The sequence below is a fragment of the Diorhabda sublineata genome, chromosome 1 (genome assembly GCF_026230105.1).
Source record: "Diorhabda sublineata isolate icDioSubl1.1 chromosome 1, icDioSubl1.1, whole genome shotgun sequence".
Classification (NCBI taxonomy): Eukaryota; Metazoa; Arthropoda; class Insecta; order Coleoptera; family Chrysomelidae; genus Diorhabda; species Diorhabda sublineata.
Genome location: NC_079474.1, coordinates 38,535,835 through 38,557,947, shown reverse-complemented (window position 1 = coordinate 38,557,947; position 22,113 = coordinate 38,535,835).

The following is a 22,113-nucleotide window of genomic DNA, read 5'->3' as shown; positions in this document are numbered from 1 at the left end:
GTTAATTTACACATTTGTGATCCAAAAGTTCAAAAGCCATTTAATTGGTCGAAAAAACTTACATAAAATTTAACAATAGATAAGTTGAATAAAACAAATAAAATTACAAAAGGAAACTTCTCTTGAATTGAAAGACTAATAGACTCACCAATTGTCAGAGCTTCAAACACCAAATTGAGAAATCTATCAGCTTCACAATCCCACCAATGAATGAAGATCAGCTCGAAAGGTTAATGAAATCATTTGTTAATGAAAAGCAACAAGCTGCAAGGGATAATACATCTAATTATATTCCCAAACAAAGGTAATAATTATCAAAAAAAAATTAGATTAATTATTTCCGAAAAAAGAAAATACGAAGAATTTACCATCAGAGATGCCTAGAAGATGAAAAGAAGCTGAACTTTATGCTACACAGAAACTCAAAAGAGAAATAGAAAAAAAAACGATATCAGCGACTAAATAATCAAAAGACATGAAATCTGATTATTTACCGTAGAAAACGACGAAAAGACTTAAATGAACAATTTCTCACAACCCATCTACTGAAAATGCAGATGGTACATAGGCATTAGACAATGTGCAAAAGGCTAATAAATTTGAAGAAAACCTTGAAACAACTTTCCAACCGCATGAAGATTATCTCGTTGGGACAAATATTATACAATGGGAATGCGACATTAGACTCACTACCCAAAGGAAATATGAATAGAAATTGCAGAAAATATCAATCTTGAGAAAAGAATAAGCAATTGCGAAAGTCACTTTTCTCATCTTTTCGATCGAATTTGTTCCAAAGATACAGCAAATACCAGATGTTATTATGGTTCCAAAACCAAAAAAAAAACGATAAATTTAGTTTCTTCATATACACTGGACTATACCTGTAATTTCTAAATTTTTCAAGAAATTCTTACTTAAAATAATAGAACCAATTACTGAAGATAAGAACTCAATTTCAAATTATCAGTTTTGGCTTTAGAAAGAGCCTCTCAACTATTGGCCAGATCGATAGGATTACAAATAAAATAAGAAATCGTTAAAAGCAAGTAGCTTGAGGGACTACTCTACTTGTTTGAACAAACAGTTTTTAAAACTATTGGAATCCTACGTTTTAACTTGGGTTTCTAGTTCTAAATGTAATAGTACCGCAGGGCAGTTTATTGACACCAATCCTTTACCTTTTATTATACATTTGGTGATGATACTACATAATCACAGTATACAAAAACTAAGAGAAAGCGGCATAATCTGTAAACTTCAGTTAATGAAAGTGCCTCGGAAAGGGACAATGTTTGCCAGACTACAGGGAAAATTCGCCAAGAGCCACATAAATGTCAAGTCAATCTAGCTTATCGACTGTTAATCTGGCCAGAAGACTCTGGAGAGCTAAATCTGAGTTGGTTGAACATTGCAATACTATAAAAACAGAGTGGGTACAGTACTTGAAAAAGTTCTTGAATTCAAAAGAATACAGAGGTCCTATTTTCTTGAATTAACGTTTTCGGCCCCTTGTATCGATGCGGATGCAACGCTAGAAACAAACTAGTACCTATCTAAACATATACGCCTAATGTATGAAATCTCAGACCAATACTCTAATATGAATAATGAAAAATTTCGCCGCCGTCGTTGGCGTTCTAGTCTGCCATTTAGCGTATGATGTTCATAGAGCATACAGTCGAGAGTAACTCATTGTAATAGTGACACTTGGCGCCTCACGCGGAAACTGGTAGTACTAATGATATGTCACTATTAAATTTTGGGAACTTCATTTCAAAAAATACATTGGACGGAAAATGTCAATTTTAAATTATTTTAGGACACTATTGAAATAGGAGTGCGATATATGATAAAGCCTTTTTTCTAAATTCTCGTTCGCCAAAATTTGAACATTCTACAGTGTTCGGAGAAATGAAGAGAAATTTTTGTAATACAGATTATCAGTTGAATTATTATGAGATAAATGAGCAACACCTGGTTTTTATCTCAACAAAAAGAATCATTAGATTGGTCGTAAACGTCTGTTGTTTTCCTCGGACAATGGATCGTTTTTTATATCGGATTCTCTTATGGTAAATATATGTACATACCCTTTTAGTCTTGTGCTATTAAGCTGCAAACTCTTAAGAAAAGTTGAACGTTCTCCAGTTGTAGAATATATTTATGTCATAATTTGTCCCAATAAACATCAATCATTCAGTATATAATCACTTCGTATTGCTTCTATTCTTATGTTTAAGGAAACTGAGTAAAATTTAGGTATATTGCTATTCAAATATATCTATTTAACCTAACATTAATGAAATGTTCAAAGATGATATTATTATGAAAATATATTGGACTCATTCTTCAATAAATGCGAGTATATAAACTCTGTTAATATCAAATTAAGCATGTGTTTGGATTAATTCATCCTAAATGAACTTCGGAGATGCAATTTCAGTTCAGCCTTAAGGGAAAGTGTAACCTGAGATGACTGCAAGCAGGTGTTAAGATACTTTAATCAAGGAATAGTTTGGTCAAGAATTTTCTCCATCTTATTTAGAAAATCTATACTTTATTTTAATTGAATTTGGTAAATAATTAGAAATAAATTTGAGGTATATAAGAAGGAATTTGAATAGTCAAAGAAATATACGAGGTTAATCTCCTAACTAATTCTAATTAGGTCCTAACTAATCTCCACCCTCCCAGCTTTTTCACAGGTATGATGTAACCATCGAGGCTCACAGAAAATGTTGCCGATGATCGACAAAAATTTCAAGATCTTTCAGTTTTAAAGACATATCAATCCATTTGCCTTTAGTAGATTCGTTATAAATTTGAGAATGTGGATTTTGATGTGGCATTAGATGGTCACATATTCTACAAATTTCGTAGACTTCAACTGACACTGTGAACGATCTAGATGATTTTGTTTTGGTAACTCGTATATCGACTATAAGACAATCGTTGTAATCTTCTATATATAAATTTCCATGGAATGTAACTAGCTCGTGCGATTGGCTCCTTTAAACTTATAATGAATGCAACTTGTCTAAAATAGTAATGAAATATTTCAAATTCTCGTTTTGGAATTATTACTTCGATTAGGAGAAATGGTGCTTCTTTGAAAAAGTTGATCAGTTCCCGAAATGAAAGTCTTGTTTTTGGTCGATGGACTCTCATCTGAAGTACTCGTATTCATTCTTGACGCACTACAAACAGAACTCTATGTTTGTAAAAACAAATGACATCACTGTAGCAGAATGTGTTACCTACTTGCGTCAAAATAAGGCATTGTCAATATTTTGCTATCAATCCATATATTAAGTGATAGCTGTAGATAAATTTTTTGCTCTAAGAATCCCAATTAAAATATAATTCCGCACTTATATCATACTCATCTCAAATTCAAAAGACTAGAATCCTCTTCTAATTATTTTCCATCTTTATCCCTGGAAACTTAATTAATCCTAAAGGGCCAATATTATTTTCTAAATGTGCACTTACATTGTTCATCACTTCTGTTCTCCAAACAGACACTAACCTTGAAAATTCGAGTGTCATAAATCTTACACATTTTCATACATTCACTGTTAATAATTTACTACTTTTGGGTTCATAGGATCTCATTTTTTGTAATGTTTTCCTCTTATTATTCACCATATTCTTTCAAACATTTACACAGTGTGTATGTATGATTTATTTGGAAACTTTTCCTAGAACACGCATTATTGTTATTAGGTTTGAGTACAGCATTGTATATGTACATAAAAACGGTAAATATAATTTGGGAGATTTCTGTTTATTTTTCATGTATGCTCAACCTTAGCTCTGAGAGTTATGAAAAGTGCACGATTCACAATAGAGGCGTTGTAATCAGTGGTAGATTCATCAGTAGGCTGAAACCTAGGGCGGCGCATGTTAAGGAGCAGCAAATCTTTTATTTCATTGTTTACAAGAAAAAGAAACGTTTCGGAATTTTTACAGAAATAAAAGTGGTGTGATAAAAATTGGAATGCACTACGCTAAAACTTTTCTTGCTTGAAAAACGTGAGGAACTGTTTATTATATATATTAAGTCAAGCTAAACGCACCAGCTCTTCTATGCGTAGACAGACTTGTCTTTACCAGCTATATTATGAGCGATTTTTCATTAGGAACATGGCAAGGAAACACCAAAGTGGACTAACTTCAATATATTTTCCGAGCTCCCGAATTCCTATGTATTCATCGTCTGGGAAATAAGATTTCCGGTGATTTTTGATATTATTAAAGCTTGTAAAAGTCATAGAATTCAAATTCAATATTCAAAATGACGTTGATAAAAAAATTTTGTCCTGCATCCAGTCACGTACTCCAAGATTTTGCATATTTTTTTGTCTACAATGCAATCTTTTTTCACTCGGTCTCCATTATATGATTACCCTTGTATCCTGTCGTTTTTCCATTCTTTTAATGTCTCCATACCTTTGAATTCTTTTTACTCTAATTGTATTTACTATATCCTCATTTTATAATATATTCCTAATTTCATAGTTTATAAATCCTCTATACCCATTATTTCCGACTTTCACTGGTCCACGATTTTTCTCCTCTTATATACCCTTAGTTGTTCTTTGTCTATATATGTTCTTTGTATATAACTATTGGTTTTATCGCTTGTAGACTCTTAATTTGGTTGCTGTTCTAATTCTTTCTTGTGAATATATATCTTCATTGTATTTTTTTCAAGTAGGATATACGTGAATGATTAACCGTGTTAGTTCGCTGCGTCCTTAAAGATCCCTGGTCATCTATCGAAATATTTACAACTCTGATTTTTTTAGAAAGAAACCACTTTCAGTTACCGAACTACTAGAGGATGATTCTCATATTCGTCCAGAAGACATATACATAACCAAACCATGAACATAATGGAGAAAGGACTCTGCTTGAATGAATTCATCAAGGACGAACAACGCAATGAAGACTATAGAAAATTAAGGCCTTGAGGAATGTGTTTTACTAAAATTTACTAATATTTTCGACAAATTATATTCTGTTTTACGTTCTCCATTGTATTTTAATAACTTTACATTGGCGAAGTTGATAAATTTCGGAGCAACAGGAAGAGCAGAACTGTGCAATGTAAACTAGTTGGTTCAAAAATAATGAAATTAGCTTTAAGGAGCAGACAATTTCCATTTCAGATTTCACAGTATCTCCTAAAAAAATATGGAAGTAAATTCATGAACCTAAAAAAGGCTTCTGTGTACTGTACCAATTCGAAGAGTCCCACTGGATAATTTATCGATAGACATGAATAAAACCACTAAATCGTTGTTGCTTAATTCCACTACACGTTAAATGTTTGGAATTTCATGAATTGTGCTTAAATTACATAGAGTTAAATATAAATAACATTATGTTACCTTCGTTTACACAATGGCCAAGGGGTCGTTAACCATCCACGAAAAATGTCTTAAGCTACAAAGATTTTCTTGAAGTCATACCTCATTTTAAAACATTTTCATAGTTCTGAATATTAATTGGTTAATAAGTAATATCAACAGAAAATCTAAAAAAATATTTATTTTTCAGTGTAATAAGAAATATGTTGCTTATACAACGTTACTCGTTGTATAAGCTTCATTCATATAAGTGTTGAATAGTTTCAAAACATATCTTTCTTACTTTAAAAGTGATACATTATTAATTTTTTTGCGCCAAATAATATCTTTTTAACTATTCCATACGTGAAAATAATCGAGGATCTTATACGGACCTTAGTTCTCAAATTATAATGTTTTATTGATGAGAACTGTAATTTATATGGTTGTTAGCTAATTTCAGAGGTCAGTAGAGGCGACAAAAGATGAATAGCCTACAGACGACAAAAGATTAATAGTCCACAGGCGGCAAGTTTGTAAATCCGCCACTGGTTGTAATACATTTTTTCATAGAATGTTGAAGACTTTTTAATAAAAATTACCGAATAATATAGTCAAGGAGAGGAACTACTCCTTGTATTTTTTGCTATTGTCTGAATCATCTTGTTTATTCACTCATAATCATCGAATCTCATTATTTTTAATGTAATAACTAGACAATTAAAGAACTATAGTTGTTTTACATTAGCTGACTCATTCTTTACATAATGATTGACAAATCTCTCATCCGTAGTATTGAAATAAATTATGCAATTGACTTACACTTTAACTGATAATAATAACGTTGTTTAGATATTCAATTACTTTTTGTTACCAATACTCATACTGTTGTATACAAATTCCATAAATATACAAGAATACCAAGCCCCCAATTTCTGGTACTTTTTCGTATGAAATTTTGCTTCTAAGTTCAAAGACTTTTTTGGAATATGTACATCCAATCGAGATTGTAGAAAACCTTTCTTCCCAGACGTTTGATAGAAAGGAGATTGAGTTGCTGCATAAGGGTTTGAAAGTTGAATATTGAAAGTTCCATTCAGTATCTTCCTCAAGACACTAGGAACTTCGTCCAGCAAGCATGCAGAAGTCAAATCTTGAAAAATATATCTAATAAGAATAAAAATCTATCAGTCAGTAAAAGAGATCTGAATACTGTCAGGAGTTTGAAGAGGTAAGATTGTTTTTACTTGAAAGTAGATAAAGGAAACAAGGTTGTAGTAATGGACAAGAAAGACTATTTCGAAAGAGTGGACAACTTAATCGAAACAGGACCATACACCAAAATCTCAAAGAATCCGCTGAATAAAATGATCACAAATGTGAGAGAAACACTTAAAAATTGTAAGAACCTTGTCACTGGTACACTCAAGCATAAGTTATCCGTAAGTAATCCAGCATTATCAAAGCTCTATTGCCTTCCCAAAATTCACAAACTTGGAAAGGCAATGAGACCTATTGTTTCAACAATTTGTACACCTAGTTATAATATTTCCAGGTGGTTAGCGAAGGAGTTTGAAAACCTACCCATCAAACCTGAGAGTTTTTCAGTGAAAAATTCGTTTATAGTTTATCAACAAAGTGAAGACTACAAAGATTGAAGATGGGGAAATTTTAATCTCCTTTGATGTAAATTCATTATTTCCCAGCTTGCCGATCCCGCAGATCTTCGTGTACCTTGAGGACTTACTGAGATCTAATAATTTGGGAGCTGATTTGATAGAAGAATATTTACAGTTAACAAAAATATGTATGGAACAAAACTATTACTAGTACAACAACGAATTCTACAAGCAAGATGAAGGAACAGCTATGGTAAACTGCCTATCTCCGTTCATGACTGAACTGTTCATAAGTCATTTTGAAAAGCAAATGAGTCAAGAGTTTCAGTATTTTCCCAGGATATGGTACATGTATGTGGATGATATTTTCGCCATATACAATACAAAGAAGGCAAACGTAGACGAATTCATTTTGGAACTCAACCTAAGACGGCCAGTATCCACTTTCTGGTACATCGGTTGATTCACTTTCCACTCACCATTGAGAGATACAATAAGGAAAAGTCCTTCATTGAGGATGTAGCTGTACTCAAAGGTTATGAAAAATGAATTGAAAATAGGTTAATCAATCGTCATAGGTTTAAGAAATCTCTATGTGAAACCACTTTTTTCCCAACCCAAAGTAAAATACAAGAAAAATTTGCTTTGATACCTTTCAATCCTCTTCACACGAGAGAATTGGAAGGAATATTTGACAGAGTAGAATTAAAATTGGTTTATAAATCCAACAACACATTAAAACAATTGTTGGGAAACCCTAAGGATAAAATACCAAATTTGGAAAAGAGTGATACATATGAAATAAGTTGTGGTGATTGTGACCGAAAGTATATTGGGCAGACTAAGAGATCCATTTTATTATCTGGTTTAAAGAACCCATAGCTCATTTGAAATATGGACGCACCGGAAAATCAGGAATTGGCGATCAGTAACAATTATTGCATAAATATTAATAATGTAAAATTGTTAAAAAATGTATCCAATAATAAATTAATTTGAGAGCATTGAAATTGCTAGATGTAAGAGTAGCTTAAATAGGGACAAAGGGTCAATTCCTTACAGCCCACTCTTTAGTTTAGTAGTCAAAGAATAAACTTGAATATTCCCGCCTAGGAGCTTTTTCCCGCTGGAATTAATTTTTCGCGGGAGGTGGCTTTTTTGTGGGATAGAATACCAACTATAGTGAGGATGAAAATGTTTGGATCATCCCCCCCATCATATTTTAAGTGGTATTTTCTTTGATAGTTGTACTTGTAATATAGTTAACACTTTGTACAGTACAGTTAAGCTAGTCAGAAAGCTTCATTACTTGTAAATCGTGATTAACATCTATCCTGTTGTACAGAAATTCTATAAATATACACGAATACCAAGTCTCCAATTTCTATGTAGTACTTTTTCGTATACGCAATAAAAAACTTTTTTAATTTATAGTCCATGGAAGATTCTTTATTTAAACTTCACTTCTAAGTTTTAAAATTTATTTTGAATGATAATCCAAATTGGCAGACAAAGTAGAAGAACATTTTTGGTGTAAAATTGTTTTTAGATCCCAAAAAACCAGCTAAGTATGTAAATACATCATCATTGCTGTTATTTTTCATAGCAATTTCGATAATAGTCGGAATTCAGAAGCCTGTGGTGGAAATAGTTTTTTGCCTCTTTCTTTCTACTTTAACCATCAGATTTAAAACCGGATATTTTCTGACATATATTATCATCCCGATAGCAATATTGATATAAATCAAGTCATGAAAATAAGGAATACAATCCATTCAAAAAACTCTCGTAATGTATATTATTGCATCTATTTCAGTATACATAATTATATCTGAAGAAATAACAGAATACATTCAATTGGTTATGTAAAAGTTTTACGTAAGACATATGATATCTCATAGTTTTATTTATGGATAAATTTTCCAGTGAATATGTGAGGAAATGATAAACGATTTATACAATGTGGGATTTCTTTCAATGATGGGGCTAATATTGTTCATTTTCTGTATTTTTTCAATGAAAAACTGTGGTTCAGCTTATGAAACTTGTTTCAACAAGTTAAGGAACTGATATCGTCCAGGTGACGGTCGCTAGAATTCGTTTTATAGCATTTTCCAATACTCTTGCTAGGCTCTCGCATTCTTGTCGAATATTCTCCCTAAAGGCGTCAAGACTCTAGAGCTTGTTGACGATTGTCGAAAGTCCTGTATTGGTTAAATCTGGTGATGTGGGTGACCATTGCAAATCACCAAAGCAAAAGATTAAGCACTTGGAAAAGACAAATATCGGTTGGAACTCGAACAGTGTACGCATTGAAACCAAATGCTCTTCAGTCCCAAATTATCAAAAAAAAAAAAAATTTGGTACTCATAGTAAGCGCCGTCTACACTCGTCGTTTGGACCACAATTTTCTCAAAGTAAATTGCCCGATGAATTCACCAGTAACTTTGCGCGGGTGTAAGGGTTCTTCGTGAGTGACAGACATTTTCAGTGCCCCAAATCGGTTATTCACGTAAGCGTTAAAATATGAATGAGCCTCAACGCTCATAATAAGATTCAGGATGGCTTAAACGTGGGTTATACAGTGGGTTATACAGCTGATGCACTCTCGTACTTCGTAAGGGAACATCTTTAGATCTCAACCAAAATGATGCGTGGGGACCGCCGGTTGATGTCCTATTGCGTAATACGTCATCTGGTTGATATTCTGGGTTCCTCTTTGATATCTTGAGCTTTAGTCAGCATATAAAGGTTTTTCCGAGGCCTACCAGCCTTGGGAAGATGTCGTCTTGTTCTGGTCCGAGGCGTAGGGTCATACACTGCATTGTTCGTCCAATTGGTTAGGTTGTACTAGTTTACTTGTAAGTGCAGGACATAGTAAATGAAACTCAGCTGTTCCGAGCAAAAAATGTAATCTTGTAATTATAGTCCAGAATTCTGTTTCTGATCTTAAAAGCCATTAATAAATGTTTAGCTTGTTAGACTTTGATAAATAAATTCGTAAAAATAGATATAATCGAACGTGAAATTTTACATTTTAAAAACCTATTTGACGAATAATAATATTCAAAAACTATAATAGAAGAAGCTATCCAAATGATCTATTCTCAAAACACCTGTGAATTTTTATTGTCACTTTTCAATGTTTCATAAAATAATATGGCTTTGGTTATTACATATTCAGTCCCTTTACGTTCACTGAACTGTCTGTGAATATTTGAACAGTAACTATACCTTCCAACAGAATAGCATAAAAAATTAAACTATATCTCTTACCTTTGTTTGAGAAAAGTAAAGAAAATTTTGTTAACGTATATTAAAATGGATAGGTCCTTTTCTTTTACAATATATACAATGTCGTACCAAAAATTAGGAAACTCAACTACAAACTGTTATTGTATGTCACTTCTTGCAATAGAAAAAATTCAAATATTCTACGACGTTTCTTTTTAAAAATCTGGTTTTTCGCATGTGAAATGCAAACATAGGTGATACTTAGTTGTGCCATCGATTCAAAAAATTTGATAAATCTGCCAGAAAATATGCAGAGTGCGAAATTTTTGTTGTTTTAACAATGTAGCATCGTCGTTCTAGAAACTTAGGTTACTTGATTTATTCCAAACCAAATCAGAATACGGGTCTGGAATAAAGCTGCTATTCAGGTGCCATTCGGTTTGTTTAAGTATTGTAGCATAGTAGTCACTTCTCATTTATTTATTCTAACATTCGAGTTTTTGAAGAAATCAATTTGTTGTCGACCTCTCTCTCCATTCGAGAAATTCAATAAAACCTCGAAATCATCCTCTACCTATCTATACACAAGTGTTCAAATCAAAGTAAATTGGGGCTGGTGTTGTTGCTGGTGATGCACCGGTTAAATCCTTTAGGTGTGATTGAAACTTCTAGCCTAGCAAAAAAATAAAATGAGGAAGAAAACAGTAATATAGATGGAAATTACTGAAGAAGGGATGAGTAAGTTGAACTGATTTCTTCGTAGAATAATTGCACAAACGTCTATAGACTGTGATGAAAATTAATCAGACCCCTAGATTTAAATCAAGCGACCGAGGTCTCTACGCTATATGTGAAGTGCATTGTCTTCCTAGAATAGAACTTTTGGATGAGTCAATAAAGTGGTTTGTGAAATATGATCGGCTCCCATACATAATAGCCACGATTTCTCCTACAGTCCCGTGCACATGCCTTTCAAGTTCATAATTGATCACTGAAAGGACATTACATCATTCTTTTTTCCAGTTCTACTATTGTGGACTAATTGTGGAAGGTTTAAAAAGATATCTAAGACTCGAATGTAGTAAATCATTGGTAATCAATATTCTTTGTATTTTTCCACTTTATGCTGACAACATTTACATATGTCTTTGAACTATGATATTTTTTTCGCATACTTCAAGTAGATGAATTCACAAAAACTGAAAATATCTGTACCATTCGGCTTTCCTCAACAGGTTTCTCCAAATAAAATTACAACAAGTGATCTCGATTATTGTTGGAGATATTATTTGCTCTAAATATAGTCATGAAGTTGCTAAAAAAAATTGAAGTCATGAAATTATTCCTTCTCGATTTAACACTTCTAATGTTACTAACACATAAACTATGAATGTAATCAAGTTTCGTTTATACTTTATAAAATATCCAATTGTTATTGGGAAACAAGAAGAAAACTTCCCATGGTTATGCCCGTTGTAACTATGAATTTATTGTTCCATTGAAATGTTGTGGTGAAAACTGCTCTAAAATATAAGAGGATTAAACAACTACCTCCATTAGGATTTGATACTGAAGTCCGTCTATCATTTTTCACGTCTAAAAAATTATAATAACAACAGAGATTTCTTTCGCCGCTAAGACATGATAAACTGAACACAATGGAAGTGTCTTTACCACTTAATCTTAATTTATTATTAGGTTATGTGCGACGAATATGAAGCTTTATTGTTTGCAACAACAGTCACCGATGATATATCCATTCCTTGTACGTGACCAAATTGTGATGTGTGCTACTTTTTACAAACATCACTTTATTCTGTTTTTCCTCGTTTGGAATTTCGACAGTCAGCAGAGGTTTTATGATACTTCCATCACCAGTTTACAACAAGAGGGAGCTTAAATAACATTATTCATTTTCTTTTATATACCTGTTAAGAATATAGCGAATAAATGATATATCATTTCCAAAATCTCATCCAGATCCAGAAAATAAAAATGAATTTTACTGATTTTTGAATATACGCTGTATTCAATTGAATAGAATTCATGCCTAACATTGTAAATTAATTGACACTTTTGGAGTAGATGTCGAATTATCTTATGTCTACAAGGTTTATGCAGAAGTCTCCTTCATACTAAACATAATCAGTCGTGTCAATTTCGTATAATTAGTCATCATATTCCACTCCGACCAGTACCTTGTATCCAGTACCAGTATCGTGGTGCCAGTGTGGTCCGAAATGGAAGCTCCTATCCCTTCTCCTGTCGCCTACGAAGTCCACTTGGTAATAAATTTATTGAATACAAAAAGCGTTGCCTGAAACACTGAGAATTTTCGCAAGGTATCATTCCAAACGAGAGGCCTGGAATTTTTACTGTAGTTGCTGTGCTCTTTAATGACAATGCTCGTTCACATAGCTCCTGTCGCACAGCAATTGTGTGGACTGAATTTTTCTTGGAGTTGTTCGATAATCTACCCTACAGCCCTGATCTTGCTGTCTGTCAATTTCATGATACAAGTGTCTCAAGTATGGTAATAGCTATGTTTACAAATAGCTCGAACAACAAATTGAAAAGCTACTTGAAACTTACTTTTTGGATATGTCTGGTATGTTAATGAGAACATCAATTCAAATGTTTCTCTTCTTCTTCATATGTTAAGACTAGTATTCCGTCTCATCACGTTTCTTAGAAACAAATGGGATGGTGGAGTACAGTTTTCATATCATCTCATTAAGGTGCTCTTTAATTTAATTTAATTTAATTTTCACTAACCTGTCTTTCAAAATTCTATCTAAGTGATCACTCCACTCTCTCCTCCCGATTTTCGTTCATTCTACTCCAGTATTTCACATATTTCTCTTATTAATTCACTTCTTGTTCTGATAAAAAACTTATATAATGTAATTGATGTGTTATTAGAAGCCGTTTTATTATTTCGCTTTCCACATTCTATCGGGTACGTCATGAAATGAATTCCATGTTTCTAACCCTCATATATTTGTTCCCTACAATTATATCCTTCAATTGTCCTTCTTTGTTTAAACTTCCATTTCCAACTTTGGTTTCGTAATACTTGTTATATTTCTCCTAGATATTTAAGCGACATTTCTTGCTTCACACTTCCATCGTTATTAACGAGTGTGATTCTTCTAGGTTCTTTATATAGTGTAATGACATTCGGTGATATTTGTTTGCTAAGCCGTTTTGCCATTCGACATAACCCATATTATTAGCATAGCAATCGATACCTACTCCCAACGTGCTTCACCTTATTTATCATATCTTCCATTATGATTTTAAAAAGGATTCCGCTTGTCACAGGCTTTATACTCAATTTATTTGCTGCTTGTAGATATGCGTCGTTCTTGTTATTCACCTCTTCGATTTTATTGTTCTTATGTTCGAGTAAATTTTACTTCTTTGCAGTAGAAGTATAATATTCATTGATGGCTTTATATCGAATACTTAGGTGATTGACCCTCTCATCAAGCTCTAGTGCTATTTGGGTTATTAAGCATCTACTAGGATTGTCCTGGCCTGACCCAGAAACGGCGGTAGTTGAAAAATACCACTGTATTAGAAAATACACAATCTATACAGCATATGTTTCAAGTTTTAGTCACTCTGTTTAGTATTTGTTTGGCAGCCATCAATAGTGAATTTGTAAACATGAAAAAATAACAGCTTACATAGATTCTACTTTGGGTGAGACTGCTACTTGGTTATGAACAGTGAAATATTGGGTAGGAGAGTTTAAACGAGGCCACACGACCTGTGAAACCAATATCGCAGTGGTTGACCAAATGAGATAATGACTAAAAGAATGTTAAAGAGAATCCACAGAAAAAAGCCGAATTTTTGAGCCGTTTCATAACAATAAATGAAACTTGCGTCCATCCCATCACACCCGGGATAAAAGACAATCAAAATAATGGACTGAAAAGGGAGAACCGGCTCCAAAAAGGTAGAGATCGTTCAATCTGCAAGCAACGTCATGGCGTCGGTTTTTTAGAATGCGCGTAAGATAATCGTCATTGAATATCTTAAAAAAAGAAAAACTATCAACGGCGAGTCTTATGTGAACATATTGCAACGTTTGAGCCTAGTAATCAAGCAATTTGGCTGAGAATTGACACATGCAATGGCTAAAATTAATGAATTAAAGTTTGAATTGCATCCTCATGCACCATATTTGCCAGATTTAACCCCTTGGATTATTTTCTGTACTCAGACTTGAAAAAGTTGCTCATTGTTCAAATATTTTCCAACAATGAAGATGTGATGTCGGCAATTTTGAGGATTTGACGCTTTTTGGTATAAAAAGGGTATTCGAACTTATTGAACATCGCAGGGAAAAGTGTATGGAGCTAAAGGGAGATTATGTTGAAAAATAAATATATTTTTTCCCAAATTTCCCATATCTTTTATTTATAACCTCGGTAGTTTCGTGGGTCTGCATCTCCTCCATTTCTGAAAATTGGTATCAAGAACTTACTTTCTATTGGGATAATATTTTGTTGAAGAGAATTTCTATTTCAGTTAATTATGTATAACAGCACTTTTGAACATTTATTTATTTATTTCATCAATGCTTGAAGCTTTTTTAAAATTTGGCTGCTCTTATCTGTATTTTCTCATTCATTATTTTTTATTTCTTTTTATCCATATCTTCTTCTGTTTATCGTATATATCGTATTCCATGTAGTTCATAAAATTTTCTCCAATCGTCAAGATTTCTCTTCTCTATTTCTCAACAATATATATATATATATATATATATATATATATATATATATATATATATATATATATATATATTACATGTGTATTCTCTCTAGCTAATATATTAACTCTTATTTTGTACCAAAGCTTATATTTGGATTTTCATCATGATCTATATACAAAACCATCATCCACTGCTTAGTTTTTGATGTATTTCAGAAAATAAAATGGTATATTTGTAATTATCCAGAGCAGAATGAATTATAAATACCTTCTTTAGAAAAAAGAAACTAAAATTATATAGCTCAGTTCCCTGTTTATTCCATTGTTTGATTTCAAACGCTCTGTTCGTTCAGTTACTGAAATGCAATTTCTCATCATTTCAAATAATTTGTTTGATTTCGGTTATCCCTATCCAACGTTTCTATTTCCACATAAATACAATCAACCTTTATAGTCAAAAGAATGATAAGTGTCTTATTTCCTTTATATCTTGTGTTTTCCTCTAGATATATACACAATTGAGCTTGATAAAACATAATCCGCGCGTCATATTTAACGTGAATAAGTGAAAAAATCTATTTGTGCAAAAAACATTCATAATTTCAATATAATTTCATGTAATTTGATTGAAATTATTTGTTATTTGAGCTACTAAAAATTTATCAGTTTTTTGAGCATAGTGTTCTTAGAAATTTTCTTATAGACTTTGATGTCTCATGTCCCAAAACCGAGAAAAATATTTTTAAAATTCTATCTCATCCATTTTTTTACAATATAAATTTTTATTTTGTGTATATTTCTTATTCTGTTCAAATTTTTTATTTTATGTTTCAAGCTCCAAATTCAATTAAAATTAAGATTTTTTACTCTAATTTTAATAGTATACATTGAGTTAGTTGAGTTACATTGAACAGTACGATTGAACATGTTTTAACGTGTTGCCGTTGGATTATTTATCATGCTCCAATAGGCTGAGTTATCTAGCCGACCCTGTCTTGACACACTCAGTTGACATCCAGCATTCTAACGCTACTCTGATCTTGTTTTTGTGTTATGGTTTATAGAGGATGTGTAATTTCTCTGGTCAATTTCTGTTATTTTGTGGTGAATATACAGTAAAAAGTCAACAGAGAAATTATAAGAAATTTTGTGGAAAAGGTTTATTTTGCTTACTCCAAATTAATAGTGATCAAGACAAAGGTGTGTAGAAGATGTGAGGAAGATCTACGCTTGTGGTTTAAGGGTAAGAAAACTGCATTTCGTTTTAGGATATGGCAGATCGACTGCTATTTCTATTCGGTGGACATGAAAGGATTTAATACGAAAAATGAGAAGAAAATATCTCATCCCAAACTTGATTCAGCTATTCTTCCAGTTCTCATAGCTCTAAAATACCAGCTCCACACGCGCGTCCTAATTTTGATGACATATAGATGACATCTCCCCCCCAGAACGACTCCAGCTCAGTTGACGAAGAGCCTCAACTTTTTTCTCGTATTGTGCTTAATGATCTAGTCAGACTTTTCAAAAGATGCAACAGAATCTCAAGGTTCAAGGCTATAATAAACCTTTTATCATCTGGTACCCCTAGTACAGACATTGAGACAGAATTTACTCATTATTTCATCAAAGAGGGGAATGTTCGTGAGCTCACGAAATGCCTTGAAATTGAATATGATTCATCAGAATGGCGCTCATTCATTGATTCATCCAAAACTAGCCTCAAAGCAGTCTAGCCGCATAATGGAAATGTATTTGCATCTCTTTTAATGGGACACTCAGTTCATATACTACTATACTAACAATGTGTGAAATAAACTGTCAGGTTATACAAAATTCCCTTGATTTCTGTGTTTGCGGGATAGTAGAGTTAGAGAGTTACACTGGACAACAGCTGATTGGCCACCACGATACGGTTTAAATCCTGGCGAGAAAAACTTTATCTATACCTCTTTGGTTCCGTCAGAAAAGGTTTTATTGTCACCACTTAATATTAAATTGAGGCTTATTAAGCAGTTTGTAAAATGATTGCATTAGATGGGGATTATGTTAATTATACATGTTCTAAGCTGGGAAATATTCTGAGCAAATTTTAAAGAATGAGTTTTCGTTGGCATCGGCATAATAAAACTTTTGTCTGATCCCCTCTTTCCTGAATCAATGGGATAAATCGGAAAAGAAGCAGGGAATTTCTTCAAAAATCTACTACAGAAGCTTTTGGGCAATACCAATGATCTCGAATATAAACTATGGTACAGCGCATGCTAATAGCTTAAGGGTGCAAGATGAGCTTAAAAGTTCACTTTCCATATAAAAAATTTCACCAGGATGTAAGTGATATCGGGCGACGTTACCAATGAAGATGGGATGTCAGTAAGTTAGCGGACTACTGTTGGATACTTAAGCGAGAAACCAAAGAAGAAAAATTTTATGGGTTTTAATGATTATGCTGTGTACTGAACACTGTTCACACTACCACTACACCAGCACTCACAATTACACGATTTCGATTTCGATTTGTGAGTTTTGGTATAGTGTAAGTAGTGTGTTCAGTATGAACATCACCACAATTCCAAAAATTCCAACTTAGATCATGCTGTGTGTTTGTGTTAATAAATAGTTGATTTTCCTCATCATTAGGTTTTTATTTTGACAAAAACTTATACGTAATAGAGATTATAAGTTATGTTTGAAATCAGCGAACTTTCAAACATATAATTTAGCAAAAATATCTTATACAGCTGAAAAAACTATTTTTTCGCCGACCTGTGATAATGGTCATTATTTAAACACAATTGACTTGAATTGTTCTTTTTGATCACGATTAAACTATAATACGTCTCGATACATTGTGAATTTTATGCTCTAATCATTCTCTTTATACATAGTCCCGACGAGCCACAACTGAATGTGAAATAAATTTAATCATTGGATTTCATTATTTTCTCCTCTATATAAGAGGTGTAATTAAATACATACAACAAATATGAATATGCATGCTCACAGGTAGGTATCGTCAACTGTGTGGAAAGGAAGAGAGGTTAATTCGGTTTCATTGGAGAGTCTCGCTCATAAAACTGCTGGTTTAAGATAAGACAAGTAGAGCGTAGGTTACGTTAATATAAATTTAATTAATAATGATAAATAGCAAGTACCTCATAATTGCGAATCATAAACATCCACTTGGTCTTTTAGGAACCAAACAAAAGTTATATGAGAAGCACCAATATTCTCTATATAAAATAATCAAGCAGATAAATGTGGTAAATAAGTGTCACTAATATAAATAAATGTTAGATAAAGTCGGATAGATATTAAGTTCGCGAATAATAAATTGAGAAAAATGTCCTCCGATGAAGAAAGGATAGATTGTACCCCTCCAGAAATACGACAGGCTGCAGTAAGCATCGCTACCTAAAAGCTATTGAATTATATAGGAAGTGGTGCGAAGAAAAAAGGTGAAGAATACCAGTTCCGAAAGTGTACTCTTAGCTAATTTGGGAGAACAAACCAGACAAAAGACGCCCTCCACGTTGTGTAATGTAAAGTATGATTCGCACGATGCTATAAATTGGAGAAAAAACTGATATTTCGAAACATTATAATATTTATCAATTTGTTTGAATGTGAAATAGATAGGAAAATTTTAACGATCATAATATTTTAGAGGGCGAAAAGTGAGGGCGGTAAATGAGGGCGGGAAGTAGAGATGTGTAATATGACACTTTCTAACCTTCATTGACGTTAGTAATGACTGAAACTCGTTAAAAACTAAGTCGGATTAAAACACATGGTGAAGTGTATCACTACATCACACAATTCTTTTCTCATGGGGATCCGAGAAGTTCCTAATTGTATGGACTGCCCAAGTGCTCAGAACTCCGTCATGTACACCTTTTTTTAGTACCAACGTTGGTTCGAAATACGACTGCGGTGGACAAGATCGTCGCATAAATATTTGTGAAGGAAATATTAGTAACAAAGCAAAGAACGAACATGGAGGTTAACTGCTCGGGAAAGTCATATAACCTGGATATAATCCTCTAGCGTATTGGAGACAAAAGAGCGAAGGTTTTTAGTGGATAAGAATCCCACACTACTAGATAATCTGTAGTTGCTCGCCGTCTTTTTGGAGGTCTTTTCCTCCCCTCACACAAAAACAGTCAGCTTAAAACAACTTAGTGATATGGTGATTTGTTCAGTTAATTTCTATTATTAATTAATAAAATTTCATTCTATGAGGTTATTTGATTTGAAAATGGAAAATTTTTAGTGAAAATAAGCAAAATTTATATAGTTTTCTATATTATATTCCACATTTTTTGTCTACTGCTTCATAATTTTGCTCATGGTTTTATTTTTAATCACAAACACAAATATTACGTATTATACTAATTTCAACCTCCACTTCATGGAAACCTTCTATGGCAGAACAAACACGTTTACACCCTGCCAAGTTTCAAATTTACTAACCCAAAGATGTTTGTAGAGATACGGTAACAAATAAAAAGCATTCTTCTATAAATTATGTGTCGAATAATATTAGCAGCAAGTAATAGTCCAGTCTTATAGACGAAAAATTAGTATTGACCTCGAATTGAAAAGTCGTAAGCTATAACCCTCTACAAACCTCAATGTTGACATTCTAAAATTTATCTCAAAATTTTTATAATAGCTCGGGTCCACGCCTAAAGATATTGAATATTAAAAGTCATAAAAATCATTTTTTTTACAAACATCTTGTTTCTTCTCGCTTTATTGCTATGCATATTTTTTATAAAAATGTTTTGTAGATAATGATATTCTTTAGAGCTTGATATCGAAAATGTTTTACTCCAACAAACTGTAGAAGTCATGCCAAACTCTCATGATAGAGGGGGATTGATTAGTGTGGTAAAGTTCAGTGCCTCATTTTTCCTTTAAGATATCAATTTGAAAATTTGTTATATATATAGCAATACTGTGTCAGATCGAAGTTACGTTTTTCAAACACCCTATATTTTATCGCCTTTTTGTGTTCTACGGGTTATTTTAAAATTTATAAGAAATTTTCCATAAAAATCGTAACTATTTCAATACCTTGTAGAATGTAAGAGAAATTCAAATATCTAGTAAAAATGATTCATTTCGTTAGTTCTTATTAAAGCTGATACAGAGTGAATTAAAATACTAATTCATCACTGTCTCGTTTCTTTTTCTAATAATCTAGTATTTTATGTGAGTATAGAAAAGTACTACCAACATACTTTTTTTTATCAAGCATTACCTATATGATTTGTACTCAGAACATATCGATTTTTCTGTGCAAAAAATAATTATGTGCCTATATCTAATCATTTGACAATTAATTGTGAGTTGGCTATAGCTTATTTATCAAAAACTTTTCGTCAGTTACGATTATGATTTTAGTTACGATTTTCCGGCGAGCTGCTCATATTTAAATTTACGAAATATGGTCCATAAATATAATGACTATTAGTATTAAGCCTATTATTGAAAGTTTATATTAGTGTATAATCAAAAGATGAACCAATATATTCAAATTCATATATCAGTAAATAAAATTAAAATTAATTTGTACTTAATTTGACTGTAATATTATTGTAATATTTCTTTCTAGGCAGCGTCCATCACCGACGTAATGGTACAACACACGAAGTTTAGAAATTCTTTTCGTGTATGACTTTCACTAATCGCTGGCTTTGAAAAATGACATTTCCGGAGGCAACTAGATCTTTGGTGGAAGCTTCCGTAGTCTGAAACGTGCGTTAAAAGCTGTATCATCCGTCTTTTTATAATGATCTTGTTTTCCTTTTGTAGCAAAAAAGTGAAATAAGTAATAAGAAGATGAAACAACGAATGAAATGCCAATAAATAGTTTCAGTGGCAAAAATATTAAGGACCTCTCAATATAGTCCAGGATACGGTAACTCTGAAAGTCCTGTCATAGCGGAATCAAAAAATTTTTATTTAAATAAATAGAACATAAGTATAGGAATAAATTAAACTCAGTATGCGTGGATTCCTATTGCAGAAACAATGTAAAAAAAATTATTAGAAAAATGAAAAAATGTTTTTTCAATTTTTAAAAATTACATGAAAATAAATAAAATGAAAAAAAGTTTCCGATTGATGGAGAAATTTTAGCCCTCATCACACACTTCAAATAGATATGCCAGACCCTTCCGACAAAAAAAGTGGTTTGCGTGTTTTTTTGTCTAGAAGCCAATAAAATGTGCTGTCAGAAACATTAAAAAGTGTCAATATCCGCGATGACTGTGAGACATTTTTTATTTTTTTAATAATTTTTTCACATTGGTTTGTAATCAACGCATACCGAGCTCAATTTACTCCTATACTTATGTTCTATTTATTTAAATGAATATTTTTGATTCTGCTTCAGAGTAATACTTTGTGCAATTGCATGTACATCTTCTAAGTCCTAACAAATAAACAAACAGAAATTTTTCATCCAACCAAATGAAATCACAAGAAAAGATTTAATATTGAGTAAGAAAAAGATTACTACTTCCACACTTTTGTTAAAAAAATATAGTTGCTTAGTCTCTTGCGAGCGCAACTTGAGAATAATATCATACTACTTAACACATTTATCGCAAAGAATGGAGCTGAAGATTACTTATTATTGAAAGGATTATAATTTTATACCTGAATTTTTTACGCATTAATTTTAAAATGTCCTATAGTGAAAATTAAATGCCCATCCCTCCCTAATAATGTTACATCACCAATAATGGTAAATTTGAATTTGTGGCAAGAGAAATGTCACCTATTGAAGAAGTTACTTAGTCATAATAATCTTGTTTCGGTATACCCTGGGCTTCGATTGAGAAAATAAATACATACATACATCTGGATCCAAGGTAAGAAACATATATTCATCAAAAGAAAACAGCTTGGGTTCAATTTACCACATTTTCAACAAATGTACTGGATAACTGGCAGATAAACACATTCAAAACCATATTAAAACCTATATGGAGCTATGGCATCCAGCTATGGAGCTCAGCTAGTAGCTCGAGCCTAGAGATCCTACAGCGCTTTCAAAAAAAAGTGTCAAGATCCTTAATAGACTTGAAAGGGGTCCATAATAGACTTTAGATTTTTTCTAATAATATTGGAAACTTTCAAGACTATTATGGTTCTTAGTATTA